The sequence below is a fragment of the Asparagus officinalis genome, chromosome 5 (genome assembly GCF_001876935.1).
Source record: "Asparagus officinalis chromosome 5, Aspof.V1, whole genome shotgun sequence".
Lineage (NCBI taxonomy): Eukaryota > Viridiplantae > Streptophyta > Magnoliopsida > Asparagales > Asparagaceae > Asparagus > Asparagus officinalis.
Window position 1 is genome coordinate 66,970,720 of NC_033798.1, and position 17,002 is coordinate 66,987,721.

At 37.2% G+C, this 17,002-nt stretch overlaps 1 long non-coding RNA gene across 1 annotated transcript; it reads left to right on the forward strand.

Moving 5' to 3' along the window:
* On the forward strand, positions 337 to 1,585 carry LOC109844040. The gene is made up of 4 exons (XR_002247866.1): positions 337 to 499; positions 578 to 747; positions 902 to 1,107; positions 1,177 to 1,585. It is a non-coding gene; the product is annotated as an uncharacterized LOC109844040 (long non-coding RNA).

The following is a 17,002-nucleotide window of genomic DNA, read 5'->3' on the forward strand; positions in this document are numbered from 1 at the left end:
ATCAGATATCTACTTGTAAAAAACTAAACTTATTTACTTCATGTTAATGTATGACAGCATGAGAAGATCTTCACTAAAAGTAATACGCATAAAAATTATATAGGCCCTGTACTAATAGCCTCTTGCCATAGTTAAAGAACAATGAAGGTTTACATCAATAGGACAAACCTTACCAGTAAAGTAGTTTATATTTTTGTATAGTTTCACTTTTCAAATGCACTATTTTCAGGCCATGTCATGACTGCCATCTTGTTGATGGTCTATATGGTTGTTGATTTATTTCTTAATAGTGTTAGAAGCTTGATACACTGGTAAAGGGACTCTGAATCACTCTTCTATTTCTCGGAGCATCAAGCAAATAGTTGTGTGTATTTGATGAACTTAAAATGCTTCGCTGAGACAATGTCAATGCTCGATCTGAAGTAGTTGCAATGGAATGGCTGGTACTAGAAGTTCTCAATTTCAAGTGCATGCTGCCCACAACGCACAATTTCTTGTGGTAAAACAATTTCCCCCTTTGTTTTATAAATCGAGGGAGCTATAAGAAAGTAGGTATTGAGATGCAACACTGTTGCAGGTTCTATCTAAAAGCAACAAATATGGATGCCGATGTGGAGGTACTTAGTTGTCCTCTCACTTCTCGACCATGAAAGATTTTGCTTCTGGCCCTCTACTGTGGTTTCCGGATTGGTTATCCTCGCTTGCCTTGCTACAAGTCGAGATTCCTCTTGCCTTAAGGTCATGAAGGTGATTAAGCTCTCAGTTATTAACTTATTCTCATTGTTCTGTATGATAAGTTATTTCAATTACACTTTGCAATCGTTAAATGGCATTGATATTATTAGATTTCTTCTCATAAAGCAAATTAACTACTAACAGTAAATACAAATTGTTTATGCAGAGGATGTTTTGAATCATTCACAACCTGAGCTATAGAGCGTACAAGTTAGATAGGACAATTCCTGGTTTCAGTAAAATGATGGAGAAAGTGAGAGCTGATACAACTGCAAAAGATGCAAGGCACAAGTAGAGGACTGCTGCACAGAAAAAGACTGAGACTGAGGATGCTCTCTTTGGCCGCAGAATGTCACCTGATCCGTAGAAAAGGTACAAATATTTAAGTGGGTAAAGAATCCTTAGACCGTGATTATTTTGATTTTAATGTTTTTATTACAGGACAAAATATGCAAATCTTATTCCAGTATCAGGTATGTAGATGGGCTATGAGACGCTAAACTTGCAAACTCCTTCATCTGGACTACCAAAAGAGGAATCGGGCCTTGCTATTCAAGTAAGACTATCCGTAATGGGATCAGGGTTTGTGATTTGAGGTATATGGATACCTTTCATGATAAACTCAAGATTCTGCTGAAAGATGGAGCTTTAAGGTTTTCAGGTTTTAAATATAGCAATAAAATGCTTAAGGAGGAGGTTGAGAAGTATTACATTGCAAACATTGTTCATGTTATGAATCAACCCATTACTCAGTAGAAGAAAATATTGGTAGAAGGTGGACATGCCACCAGATTGTTCAGAATTTCTTGTTGAATGTTCCGCGTGATTCAATTGTTCTTCGATTCCTTCATTTTGATCAGAGTGTGATATTGTCTCCTTGCTATCTTGAAGCTTTAAAGAAACAACTGCTTCGGTTGTTTTTTTAGGTGCAACTTTTTTTTAGAAATTTATTACAACATTATGCCGTAAATTCTCTTGACAAGGATATTACAGGCCTCGACTATCACTCGGTGCAGTATCTGTGTTTGGACTACTCTCAGGATGATTCTATAGGGGAAGCTAAGTGCTCTTCCTATTTTCTATAAATGAAAAATTGCCATGGGATGCAACTGATGTTTGATATCCATTAGTCTCTAAATTTGTACTAACAAATGATTTAGAATATATACTTTTTTATCTTTGCAATTAACTCATCGAAAATTATATTAATGGGTTTGAACAACTTTAACAATCCATACATCAAGCAATTGGAGCAAGATGTCTGCACTATCACTGACATGCTAGATTTTGTATTACGACATAAGAGATGAAACATAGTAGAGTTTGAAAACCATGAGAACTAGCATGTTAAGTTGAAGTTGAGACATGGTTATGGTTAATTCGTTGCTATTAGATAAATCATTATATTCCTTGATCTAAGTGAAATCAGATTGCAAAAGTTATTCTCATGTGTATTTATAATTAAAATGCAAACACAAACAAACTGATATTTTACTATAGCTTCTATAATTTGAATTCAAGAATGATGCTTCATGCTCATTTGTCACAGAATCTAAAGAATTTGCATGACAAGATGCGACTGCATATTTGTCCATTGAACCTAGCAGAGATGTTTTTCCAAATATCCATAGTTCCAAAATATGAGCATTTGTGAGTATAAGACCATGGCTGCTGAATACTACACCAGCAGCCCAAGCACCCTCACCCACTGTAACAAGAGCAATTGAGGGAATAGTCTTTTCTAATAAGGACTCCGAGGGAGATAAATCTTCGACATGACTACCTATTTTATTTGAGGCATATACTGATACTTTCTGTACCCTATTGATGATCCAGTCGATTCTTTGAGATTGCTTCTGCAGTTTATTACTTTTGACAGTTGCTATAGCATCCCATGGTATAACAAGCAGTTATACAAACTTTTATAATACACCCTGACTCAAAATAAAGGAAATTGAAAACGCATGGAGAAATAGTTGTTGCCTGGATCTGAGCAATGCCTACTCTTTGCCTACAGTTATAGTATCATTGTTTTTAACCTGTGATAAGATTATAATAAAAAACTTTTTGGAGCGCAATCTGAGATAACTCTACATAAAATATCAATTAAAGCTGATCAATAACTGTAAAGACATATCTAATTCTTTTATGTTATAATATCATGGTTTTCCTCCTTTGGTTTTGTGTACAATTGATTTTATCAATGATAGAACTGTTGTTTTAATTTCAAACTTTTAAAGCTCAAAATATCAAATAATAAATAGAAATATTTATTATCTCTACTATTTGTTGTATGACTATTAATTCTTTTGAGGAGATAGAAATAAGTAGGACTAAAGGAAAAAAATTGATGCTACTATTTTACTAATCTTTATATTGGATGATTATGATTAAATAGGTCATCTACTGTCATCTGTATATAGTTTTGTATTGGTTGATTAAATCTCAATTGTATACCTAATAAAAATCTTTTATAAAATAGTTTATTATTTTATATTGTTAAGGATGCAAACAATCTATTTATCAAACAATTGATACATAAATGTAATTTTATTAATCAATCCGTTTGAATTTTTAAATTCTATACATATAGTTGATACATGGTTTAAATTAAATAAATCTTAATGAAATGAATAAATACTAAATTAATAAATTTAAAAATTTACCACGTGCATTGCACGTGCAATCCAACTAGTACTTTCAAAAGCACGAGCTTAAAAAAATTATAGTAGACAAAAATACCATTGGAACTCAAATACTAATCCATATACCTCAAATATCTAATCCCTTGGTTTTTGTTTAACTAACTTCCAATCAAAATCTGAACTCAACTACTAATCCAATCTAATCCCTTTGACATGTTAAAAAAATATGGAAAAGAGAGGTTGATGAATGGCAGCGTAATCAATGCAAGCTCGATGAGATATTGATATGAGTTAAAGCAGAGATTAACCCTAATCTTAATGATCTATATATGAAGGACAATCGGTTAATTAATCCCATCTTTCGTATTCCTAATACTTCTAGAATTAGGAAGAGCTAGCATTATGTACGGGCTTGCTTCAAAAGGGTTATTTTATTTGCACTTTAATGTTCCAAAATTTCAGAGTAGTAATAATTTCAAAGTTTAAGAAATTATACTAATATTATTTAAATAGAACTCTATTTACAGTTATTATCTTCTCACATGCAACATCACATACCAATATATAAGCTAATAAATTACAATAATTTCCATAGCACTTTGGTCTCATTCAATAGGTTTATGCCTTTATTTTTTTTCTTCTTATTAGATTAGATTAAATTATTTTAAAGTAATTAATTATATTATATGTTTGTACGTTTGTTCTTTTCTTTTTCAGATCAAGAAATTGTAATAATTTTCATAGCACTTTCATCTCCTTCAACGGCTATATGTCTTTGTTATTTTCTTCTTATTAGATTATATTAAATTGTTTGAAAGTAGTAAATATTAATCTTTTTTTAGGTTGTTTAAATTTTGGGATCCTAGAATCCCTAAACTTCTGCATGGAAAATCATACTTTTTTAGATTGTTTATTGTATTGTATGATTAATCTAATCATCAGTAACATGATATATTAGTATAGTACAAATGGTTGAATATTGAATTATGGCTTTTTAATTTGTTATTGATGTTATTTTTTTTTGAGAAAATTAGTGATGTTATTTAATCTGTAGGCTGGGTTCTTCCGTTGTAGGGATGTATAGGTCTCATGTTTTAATCAGTTAGATCTCTAATCCTTTTATCTTGCGAGGTCAACTTTCACCTTTCTTTGTTTCGAAGTTTATAGATTTGACTAAGAAATTTGTTCAAGTTAAATCGTAAAGTATTTTTATTTTTATATTTTATAGCACTATCAGTCTGAAAATAAATCATGCAAATATGCAAAGCATGTGGCCGCCATGAAACTGGTGACATGTTCAATTGCTCCCTTCATCCTTGATTACTAAAAGTTTGTAGTTTATGAACTCCATAAAAAATTAGTGCCCTACATATATTATTTTATATTATTTTCAATCTTGACTCTAGTTATGCGGATATCCAATATTTGGTTAAGGTAGAAAAATAACATTTTGAGCAGAGTTTGGCTCTTGCTCAAAGAGACATCCCTATATTACTTTAATAATAGCAAAGTAGTGCCCTACCTTATTAATTTATTTTGTTTTTCAATCTTATCTGCTATAGTAATTAGCTTTTCTTATAGAATTATTGTTGGACAAATTTTTAAAACAATTCCTTTTGCAATTTTATTCCCAAAAAACGACCCCTTTAATTTTTATTTTTAAAAACCGACATGGTTTCAGTCTTAGCGCTGAAACCATGTCGGTTTTTACAAAAAAATTTTAAAACTTCATGGGAGTTGAACTCTCGTGAAGTTTAGCAGTTTTTAATTAAGCTGCTAAACTTCACGGGAGTTGAACTCCCGTGAAGTTTCTTAGTTTAAAAACAAAATTTTTGAACTGTGAAACTTCACGAGAGTTGAACTCCCGTGAAGTTTAGCAGCTTAATTAAAAGCTGCTAAACTTCACGGGAGTTCAACTCCCGTGAAGTTTCGGAATCAGCGCTGAGGCTGAAACCATGTCGGTTTTTACAAATAAAAGAGAAATGAGTTGTTTTTTTGTGAATAAATTTACAAAAGAGTTTGTTTTGAAAATTTGTCCAATTATTGTTATAACTCCCACGAGGACAATAGCCTTTATATAATAATTAATCTGATAAATGATGTTTGAAAATATGAGTATCAATTAGTTAGTATTTAGAATTAGATATAAATTAGCATCTAATTACAACATAAGAACCTTAGAATCATAAGCCGAGTTATTTCATGCTACCATAAAAATATCTCTTTGTTGGAAACTAGGATGTAGCCCAAACCTGGTTGGCAATGAGCTCCTCCGGCAAGCTTCAGGCGACCCCGATGAAGCTCAAGCGAGCTCAAAGAAGACCCGCCGGTGAGACGACTTCAGGCAAGGTTGGTTGAGGGCGAGTTCGAGGACGAGGCCTTAAAGGCGAGGTTGATGTCGAGATCTTCTTGCGAGCGCGGAAGGTCAACAGGCAGGGTCTCTCTTTTGGCAGGTGAAGTCTTGAAGGGCGGATCTGGAAGTCGCTTGTTTTGGGAGCACGGAACTCGCCTGCACGCCTGAGTTGGATCCAGTTGGATCCTAATGATTTTTGGGCCTAGGGTTTCCTTATTTAAGGGAAACCCATGAGCACGAGAAATTAGCGCTCTCTCTCTCTCTCCCCCTCTCTCTCCAATTTTTCTTCTCAGCGACTTCTTGGTGGCGCCTGAGCACGAGGTTTTCAAGTTGAAAATCTCAGTTATTGGAGAGGATTAATGCCTATAGCGATTTTATGAGAGAGGAGATTTTACTATTGTAAAATCTCGCGCTTTTTGTAAGAGCAACATATAGTTTTTCTCTTTACTTCTTTTGAGAGATTTCAAGTTAAGATCTACTCTTTTACAAGCTTTGTAATCTTCTTTAAATATAAAGAAAATTATTTGTGTGGCTTCTGAAGATGTAGGCAAGTTGCCGAACCTCGTTAAAACTCGGTGTTCTCTATTCTTGTTATTTTTGGATTTATTGTGATTTCTTTTTTTCTATTCCTTAACACAAGATCCGGTAGGGTAAATTCTGCAAAGGGTTCATATTTAACAGGTGGTCGAATAGCTAAGGAACAGTTGTACCAATATTTGGTAGCTTGAATCCCCAACAATGGGTATTAGAACGTATCTGATATTTCCTAACAACTAGTATCAGAGCCCTTGTTCAGATCTGTGTGCGTAAAAAATGGTAGAAGAAGGCAAATCTAAAATTGAGAAGTTTGACAGATCAGACTTCGTCTATTAGAAGTCACAGATGGAGGACTATCTGTACCAGAAGAATCTTTACCGTTGTTTGATGAGTAAAACAAAAGGGTAGAAGAAAGAAGAATCCGACGAGGACTGGGAAATATTAGATTGAAAAGCCTTAGGGCAGGTCCGATTGACCCTCGCAAAATCTATAGCACACAATATATTAATGGAGAAGATGACTGTTAGGCTTATGGAAGCACTCACAACGATGTACGAGCAACCGTCAGCTACAAATAAGGTGCATCTTGTCAAGACACTATTCAACCTCAAGATGGCATAAGGATGTTCCTTTACGATGCATCTCAGTGAGTTCAACGAGATTGTTGATTAACTTATCTCAGTCGACATCAAGTTTGATGACGAAATGCAGGCCCTATTGATACTATCGTAATTGCCGGATAGTTAGGCAGGTTGCGTGACCGCAATCAGCAACTCGGTTGGGAAGGAGAAGTTAAAGCTGAACGAAGTGATGGCTATGATTCTATTCGAGGAGGTTAGAAGAAAATAGAATGAATCAGAAGGTTCAAGTTCAACCCTAAGTCTCGAACAGAGAGACAGAAGCCATAATAGGGGGAACCAAAACAAGAATCGATCAAAGTCGAAGAAGAAGAGGTCAAACTCGAAGGTAAGACCTATCAAAGGAAAATATTAGAACTGCGGTCAGGAGGGTCATATATCTTCAACCTGTAAAGCACCGAAGAAGGATAAAAATGAGCAGGAGGCTCATATTGTGCAAGATGCATTGATGCTCACTATGGATAGCGATTCCGATTCATGGATCATTGATTCCGGAGCCTCTTTCTATGCCACTGCTAATAGAAAGCTATTTTAGAACTATGTAGAAAGGGACTTTGAAAAAGTATACTTGGGGGATAATGAACCTTGTAGTGTTATTGGAAGAGGCGACATGCAAATATAGTTAAAGGGTTCCAAATGGTCTTTGAAGAATGTCAGACACGTACCGAACCTGAAGAGGAATCTTATTTCGGTTGGCCAGCTTGGAGCAGAAGGCTATGTTACAACATTCACCAGAGATTCGTGGAAAATCTCCAATGGTACAATGGTGGTTGCCCGTGGCAACAAGACCGGTATCCTCTACCTAACTTCACATGCGAGTGACACCCTCACAATTGCAGCAGGCAAGGAGAGTGCAGAACTATAGCACAATACGCTGGGACATATGAGTGAGAAGGATATGAAGATTCTTCACTTAGAAGGAAAGCTAACCGGCATCTATTCGGTGGAAGTCGGTGTTTGCGAAGACTACATCTTTAGGAAGCAGAAGAGAGTTAGTTTTCTAAAGGGTGGAAGACCACCTAAAGCTCACAAGCTAAAACTTGTTTATACAGATGTATGGGGTCCAGTTAGCGTGTCTTCTCTTAGCGGTTTGGCATACTATGTCACCTTTATCGACGATCACTAGAGGAAGGTGTGAGTATATTTTATGAAGCACAAGTCAGAGGTGTTTAGCATCTTCAAGAAGTGGAAACCCAGGGTGGAGAATAAAACAAATCTCAAAGTGAAGTGTCTGAGATCAGACAATAGTGGGGAATATGAACTGGAGAAGTTCAAGAAGTTCTGTGCTCTGAACGGGATTCGTTTGGAGAGGACTACTCCAGGGACACCGTAACAGAACGGCGTAGTAGAAAGAATGAACAGAACGCTGACAGAGCGTGCGAGGAGCATACGTCTACATGCAGATCTACCAAAAACTTTTTGGACGGATGCGGTGCATATAGCAGCATACTTGATAAATCTCGGGCCATCAGTTCTATTGAACTTTGGGATTCCGGAAGAGGTTTGGAGTGGTAAGAAAGTTAATCTCTCACACTTGAGAGTCTTTGGTTGTGTGGCATATGTCCATATCAGTGATCATGTCAGGGACAAGCTGAAAGCTAAGTCAAGAAAGAATGAACAGAACGCTGACAGAGCGTGCGAGGAGCATACGTCTACATGCAGATCTACCAAAAACTTTTTGGACGGATGCGGTGCATATAGCAGCATACTTGATAAATCTCGGGCCATCAGTTCTATTGAACTTTGGGATTCCGGAAGAGGTTTGGAGTGGTAAGAAAGTTAATCTCTCACACTTGAGAGTCTTTGGTTGTGTGGCATATGTCCATATCAGTGATCATGTCAGGGACAAGCTGAAAGCTAAGTCACTGAAGTGTACATTCATTAGGTACAATATTGATGAGTTCGGGTATCGTCTTTGGGATGAGAAGAACATGAAGATCATCAGAAGTCGATACATCATATTCAATGAGAAAGTGATGTACAAGGACAGGGACAATGCTAAGGCGGGCCAAAGCAGTGGGAGTAGCACTACGGATGCGGGTGCATTCGAGTACATGGACTTGGAAGAACTTCCAGATGGGGGAGACGATGTCAATTCTGACTGAAGAACGGAGGAGACTCCAGGTGTAGAACCAACTACCCAGGGCGAGGAGCTTAGAAGGTCATCCAGGGTATCTCTTGTCACTAGACTACCTACTTTTGACAGATAGCGGAGAACCAGAATGCTATGAGGAGGCTATGCAAGTGAGCAAATCTCAGTAGTAGGAGCATGCAATGCAAGAAGAGATGAATTCTCTCCACTTGAACGAGACATGGGAGTTAGCCCAGCTACCTACGCAGAAGAATACCTTACATAATAAGTGGGTTTACCGAGTCAAGCAGAAGAGTGATGGAAGGAAGAGATATAAGGTCAGACTAGTCATGAAGGGGTTCCAACTGTGGGAAGGAGTGGATTATACGGAGATATTTTTCCCCGTTATGAAGCTCACAACCATCAGGATGGTATTGATCTTGGTAGCTGCTGAAAATCTCTACCTTAAGCAGTTAGATGTGAAGACTGCCTTTCTTCATGGCGACTTGGATGAAGAAATCTACATGAAGCAACCTGTTAGATTCATTGAGGAAGGAAAGGAAGAGATGATGTGTAAGCTCAAGAAGAGCTTATACGGATTGAAACAGGCCCCAAGACAGTAGTATACGAAGTTTGATAACTTCATGCAGAGCAATGGCTATGGCAGATGCAATTCAGATCATTGTTGTTACTTCAAGAGGTTCGAGTCTAGCTATATTGTGTTATTACTATACGTTGATGACATGTTAGTTGCAGGATCGTGTTTACAGGAGATAAACAAACTGAAGAAGCGGTTAGCAAAGGAGTTTGCCATGAAGGATCTGGGTGCAGCAAAGCAGATTCTAGGGATGCGGATCAGTCGAGATGCGGCTGAGGGGACGCTGGAGTTGAGTCAGTTTGAATACATTGAGAAAGTACTTCAGAGATTCAATATGCAGAATGCTAAGGTCGTTAGTATACCCCTTGGAAGCCAGTTTAAGTTATTTGGTGAACAATCACTCAAGACTGACGCAGAGAAGGAGCATATGAGGAAGGTGCTGTATTCATCAACCATTGGTAGTCTGATGTACGCAATGGTTTGCACGAGGCCGGATATTGCCCATGCAGTGGGAGTTGTGAGAAGTTTTGCAAGCAACCCAGGGAAGCAACATTGAGAGGCCGTGAAGTGGATAATACGATATCTGAGAGGGACTATGATTATGCCACTGTGTTTCGGGAGAAAGGAGTAGGTACTGTAAGGATACATGGATGCAGATTTTACCGGTGATCATGATACAAGGTGAAGCACTACGGGGTATGTTTATACTTTAGGGTCGACAGTAGTGAGCTGGGTCTCACATTTACAAAATATTGTGACATTGTCCACAACTGAGGCAGAGTATGTCGTAGTGATCAAGGCGATCAACGAGATGATTTGGTTAACCGGGTGTCTGGAAGAGTTGGGTCTAAAACTGGGGAACAAAGTTTTTTATTGTGATAGCCAGAGTGCTATACACCTTACCAAGAACCCAGTATTTCATGCTAGAACGAAGCACATCGAGTTACGTTACTACTTCATACGCTCGATGATTGAGGATGAGAAGTTACAGTTGGAGAAGATTTTGGGGAGCCAAAATCCTGCAGATATATTGACTAAAGCAGTGATTATTCAAAAACTAGAGTTGTGCGTAACTTCAGTCGGCCTTCATATGTAAGAGATGAGGGCAGAGCCACATTGGAGAAGATATTTGTAAAGAGAGCTTGCTGACGACAGTTTGGTCTCCAAGTGGGAGATTGTTAGAAACTGGGATGTAACCTAAACCTGGTTGGTGACGAGCTCCTCCGGCGAGCTTCAGGCGACCCCGACGAAGCTCAGGCTAGCTCGAAGAAGACCCACAGGCGAGACGACTTCAGGCGAGGTTGGTTGCGGGTGAGTTCGAGGTAGGTGCTGTCTGGCGAGATCTAAAGTCGAGTGCAGGTGGACTCGACTAGTTGCAGGCGAGCTCAAGGATGAGGCCTTATAGGCAAAGTCGATGTCGTAGACTTCAGGCGATGTCGAGATCTTATGGTGAGCGCGGAAGGTCAACAGGCGGGGTCTCTCTTTTGGCAGGCTGTAAAACCCCAAACAATTTGAATATTTTGTGATAAATAATAATAAATATGTTATATATTTATAAATAATATATTATGATGTTTGAGTATGCTAGGAATTTATTTGAGATCAATTCAATGTATATATGTATATATATAAGAGCAAATGCACAATTCATGCTCGATGTATAAATCTGAAAATTTATGACCAGTGAAGAGATTTTATATTTTTCTTATATATGTAGTTGGAATTTAGAAAAACTTAAAAGGCAAAATTTGTAGGTATCTTTAAGAGCTTTCAACAAGTCTTAGATCACCTCATTCCGAGGTAGTACGTGAAAGTTATGATCAAAATATCGAATATTATTTTCCTAGTCATCTTTTAAGGGGGAAGAATGTAAAACCCCAAAAATTTAAATATTTTGTGATAAATAATAATAAATATGTTATATATTTATAAATAATATATTATGATGTTTGAGTATGCTAGGAATTTATTTGAGATCAATTCAATGTATATATGTATATATATAAGAGCAAATGCACAAATCATGCTCGATGTGTAAATCTGGAAATTTATGATCAGTGGAGAGATTTTACATTTTACACAATGATACATTGTGAATATGGAAAAACTTAAAAGACCAAAGTTGTAGATATCTTCAGTAGATTTCCTTAAAATCTTTAATCACCTCATTCCGAGGTCGGATACGAAAGTTATAGGCAAAATACCAAAGAGTATGTTTCTAGTCAGACTGGGTTTTCCAGTTTCGGGTTTTGGGTTTTTTGCTGTAGTTCTTCTTGGATCAGTTTGTGATTATTTTTATCGATGATATTCTCATTTATTCGAGATCGGAGGCAGAACATGAACAACACCTACGTTTGGCTTTGCAGACCTTGCGAGAGCATCAGCTATATTCTAAATTTAGCAAGTGCAAGTTTTAGATTTCTAAGGTCAGATTTCTTGGCCACGTGGTCAGCAGAGAGGGTATAGCAGTGGATCCAGTTAAGGTTTCAGCAGTGCTTGATTGGGAACCGCCGAAGACGGTTATCGAAATTCGTAGCTTTTTGGGGTTAGCCGGCTATTGTAGGAAGTTCATCCAGGACTTCTCGAAGATTTTGACGTTACTTACACACCTTACGAAGAAGGGTGTACAGTTTATTTAGAGCGTGGAGTGTCAGAAGGTATTTGATACCTTGAAGGCTAAGTTAACTACAACGCCAGTTTTGACTATTCTGAGCAGCAACGGGATATTTGTGGTCTACACAGATCCATCATTGGCAGGTTTAGGAGGCGTACTGATGTAGACTCAGAGAGGAGTAGCGTATATCTCATGACAGTTGAGGGTGCACGAGCAGAACTATCCCACTCATGATTTGGAGTTAACATCAGTGGTATTTGTACTAAAGTCATGAAGATATTATTTGTATGGAGTTCAGTTTGAGTTGTTCACAAACCATCAGAGTCTGAAGTATCTTTTTTTCTAGAAGGAACTTAACCAGAGACAACATCGGTGGATTGAGAGTATCAAGGACTATGAGTTCACGATTCGGTATCATCCGGGGAAGGCTGGACAACAAAGATGTACAAGGACCTAAAGAGATACTTCTGGTGGAGTGGTATGCATAGAGAGATTGCAGAGTATGTGGCTAAGTGTTTTACCTATCAGCAAGTGAAGGCAGAACATCAGAGACCGGTAGGAACACTTCAGCCTTTATCCATTCCAGAATGGAAGTGGGCGGACATTTATATGGACTTTATTATAGGGTTGTCGAAGTTGAAGAAAGAGAATGATCCTGTTTGGATGATAGTGGATAGACTAACGAAGTCAGCACAGTTTTATTCTAGTGAAGACTATGTATACAGCTGAGACGTATGTGAGGACATTTATTCGAGGAATAGTTCGACTTTATGGAGTTCCAGACACGATTGTATCTGATCAAGGTTCCGTATTCACTTTGCACTTTTGGAGAAGTTTCCTGGATTCATTTAGTAGCAAACTATCATACAGCAGTGTATTCCTCCCTGCAGACGGATGGTCAGACGGAGAGAGTAAACCAGGTGTTGTTACGGGCCTATATCATTGACTTTCAAGACAGCTGGGAAGATCATATTCCACTGATAGAGTTCTCTTATAACAATAGCTATCAAGCGACAATCGGTATGGTCCCGTATGAGACATTGTACGGAAGACCTTGTAAATCACCGATATGTTGGGCAAAGCCGGAGGATAACTTAATTCTTAGACCAGAGCTTGTGAGACAGACTACTGAGAAGATAGCATCGATTAGAGAGAGGATTCTAGCCGCTCAGAGTCAGCAAAAGAGCTATGCAAATAAGAGACGAAGACCTTTAGAGTTTCAGGTTGGAGATTCAGTTATGCTGAAGGTATCGCCTATGGAAGACGTTCAGCGATTCGGAAGACGGGGAAGCTTGCATCAAGGTATATTAGACCTTTCTAGATGTTGGAGCGCATTGGAGCTGTATCATACGGACTAGATTTTCCAGCATCGATGTCTAGTATACACAATATATTTCAAGTTTCTATACTCAAGAAGCACTTATATGATGAGGAGCAACAGTGAGTGTTGGTTGCACCAGAGATTAAGATTTAGGATGATTTGACTACTATTGAGATTCTAGTTGGTATACTTGCCAAAGAGGACAAGAGACTTAGAAACAATGTAATTCCTTTGGTGAAAGTTCAGTGTAACCGAAGAGGCGTTGAGGAGATTTCTTGGGAGCGCGAAGAGGACATGCGTCGCGACTACCCACACATGTTTGAACAGGTAAATTAAATTTTTATATGACTTATTTATGACTTATGGATTACATGTATGATGATATTTATACTTAACACTAAAATGAGGGTATTAACACTTAACTCCTAAATACTCGGAACACATGATATATATATAAGGGATTCCTTGTTTGAATTTTTTGCTTGATGTACTTATTCCATTTAGTTAAGGGTTAAGTGGGGGTATTTACATTTTAGATGGTTAAGTGTAGACATCGAGGATGATTCTCGGGAGCACGAAGATGTTATGCAGCGCGACTACCTGCACCTATTGAGGAAGTGGATTGATTAATGTGTGTGATTATTTATATGGTTATATTTAGATTTAACGCTAGAATAAGGATATTTCTGCTTAATTCTTAATTTTTTGGAATATATGGTATATATATGGGGGGTACCTTGTTTGGATTTTCCGCCCGACATACTAGTTCTATTTGGTTAAGGGTTGGGTGGAAATATAGTCATTCTGGATTGTTAAGTATAAATATCCCTATATGCTTATTAAGAGTTTAATATTACGAGAGGTGTATGTGCGGGTTGGATTTCACCCTCGACATGCTTTCTAATACTATCTTTTAGTTAAGTATGATTTCTGAATTTCGAGGACGAAATTCTTTTAAGAGGGGAAGAATGTAAAACCCCAAAAATTTAAATATTTTATGATAAATAATAATAAATATTTATATATTTATAAATAATATATTATGATGTTTGAGTATGCTAGGAATTGATTTGAGATCAAATCAATATATATATGTATATATAAGAGCAAATGCACAAATCATTCTCGATGTGTAAATCTGGAAATTTATGACCAGTGGAGAGATTTTATACTATATACACTGATATGTTGTGAATATGGAAAAACTTAAAAGCTCAAAGTTGTAGATATCTTATCAGCATATTTCCAAAAAATCTTTAATCACCTCATTCCGAGGTCGGATACGAAAGTTACAGCCAAAATACCGAAGAGTATGTTTCTAGTCAGACTGGGTTTTCCAGTTTTGGGTTTCGGATTTTTGGCTGTAGTTTTCGGGTTTGCTGTCATATGTACACATATTTAAACATGAAAAATACCTTTTTTCTCCTGTATTCCAAACCCTAGCAGCCCCTCTCCTCCTCTCTCAAACCCTATCCCTAAACTTGTGTTCTCGGGGAAGTTTCATGAGGCGAAAGCGAGGAGAAGGCGAGATTTGCGGCGTTTGGCATCGAGGGATCATTCTCACATGTTTTTAGGAGTTCATCAACACTCCTCAGGCGAGTAACATCTCACCTAGCCCTACCCCATGTTCTTAAAAGTTTTCTAATGATTTTAATGAGTTTTTGTTGAGCCTAAAACGTATATTTGAGTATAAAAAAAGATGTTCTTTATAGCATATGATGCGAAAAATCTTGTGTTTCAGTTTGTCAAAAGTCCACCAACATTTTGGGTAATAAAGATCTAGAGCTAAAATTTATTAATCATGAATTAAATCATAAGTTTTTTTTTTTGCTTTTTAAAACATTTAAACATGTGTATATAAATATTTAGGATTTCGACGATATATTTACATGCTAATATTTCATTTCATGTTATTTCATATATGTTGATATTAGTAATATTATGCTTGGAAAATAATGATGTCACTTCTAGATTTGTTTCGAAGCAGACAGAAACCTGTGAAGGGTTTCTGCCTGTTTCGGTTGATCGCTGGCACAGTTTGTGCATGTTTACTTTTGTGGTGTGCTTTAATGTGAACGAGGAGTCGCCTCAAATATTTGGCGTTATAAATTATTGTTTATTATATATCTTCATATGTGAGATGGCTTGCAGACATGAGTTTAGATTTGCACACTGAGACACGTGTGAAATTAGTGTATATGCATCCTTTTCATATATCTCATCGATATTCTACACATTTTATTCAGACCATGTGTTGGGCAATTATTATGTGCAGTCCATGTGTTGGACATTCATCATATTCAGTCCATGTGTTGGACATTCATTATATTCAGTTCATGTGTTGGACATTCATCATTCAGTCCATGTGTTGGATAATTTATATATGCAGTCCATGTGTTGGGCATCCACTACACCTAGTCTTAGTCCATGTGTTGGACACTTGGTTAAACATTAAGTATGACACTTACACTTACATAGGCTGGACATGACACTTATGTGGGTTTTGACATGATATGGTATTTGAGTTCTGAGATGGGTTAGTCTTTTTTATATTATTGTTCCTGTTTTAGATATTGGGTTTGGTATTTAGGGATTTACAATTTGAGATACAAGGTATATACATGAGGGTTTACTTGTTTGGATTATTTCGCTCGACGTACCTATGCTTGTGTTGTAATTTCCTAAATACTAAAATCCTCTTATTGTTAGGATCAATGATTTCATGTATATATGTATTAACTATATTTTCTATATGTAATGAGCCCTCTCCCTTGGGGTTGGTTGTGATGTTGCTCGCTAGCGCTTTGACGCTCGTTGTCCCCTCCTATTTCAGGTAACAAGCCAGGTGCACAGAGAGTCGCGGGTTGATGGCGATACTTATTAGCGTCCATCTTTCATTTGTAGTTTTATTTTTAGAGCTCCACTATAGATATTTTTTTTAGACATTTGAGAGTTATGTTCTAGAAGTTATAAAGGCTGTGTGCCTTATTTCCTTTTATCAGATATTCTGTATTTGAGACTTGTTAAGATCTTCAGACTAGTTATTTCAGAGATTCACATTATATTTTTAAATGTGGGATGATGAAATATCATTTTTATCTCTATTATTTCATAATATATTCTCTTATATTATCTTCTACTTGCTTTTGTACCTACACCTGTTATTGACTTTACTAGAGAGATAATAATTATAATGGTGAAACATGTTATTGCACGGTGTGGTGCATGGCAGGTTTGACATTCCTGGTTTCACATTGGACTGTAGCTTTGTGTGAACCCAGGGGCGTCACACAGGCGAAATCTTGAAGGGCGGATCTGGAAGTGGCCTATTTTGGTAGCACGGAACTAGCCTGCGCGCCTAAGTTGGATCTAGCTGGATCCCATTCGCTTTTGAGCCTAGGGTTTCCCTATTTAAGGGAAACCCATGAGCACGAGAAAATTAGCTCTCTCTCTCTCTCTCTCTCTCTCTCTCTCTCTCTTCTCTCTCTCT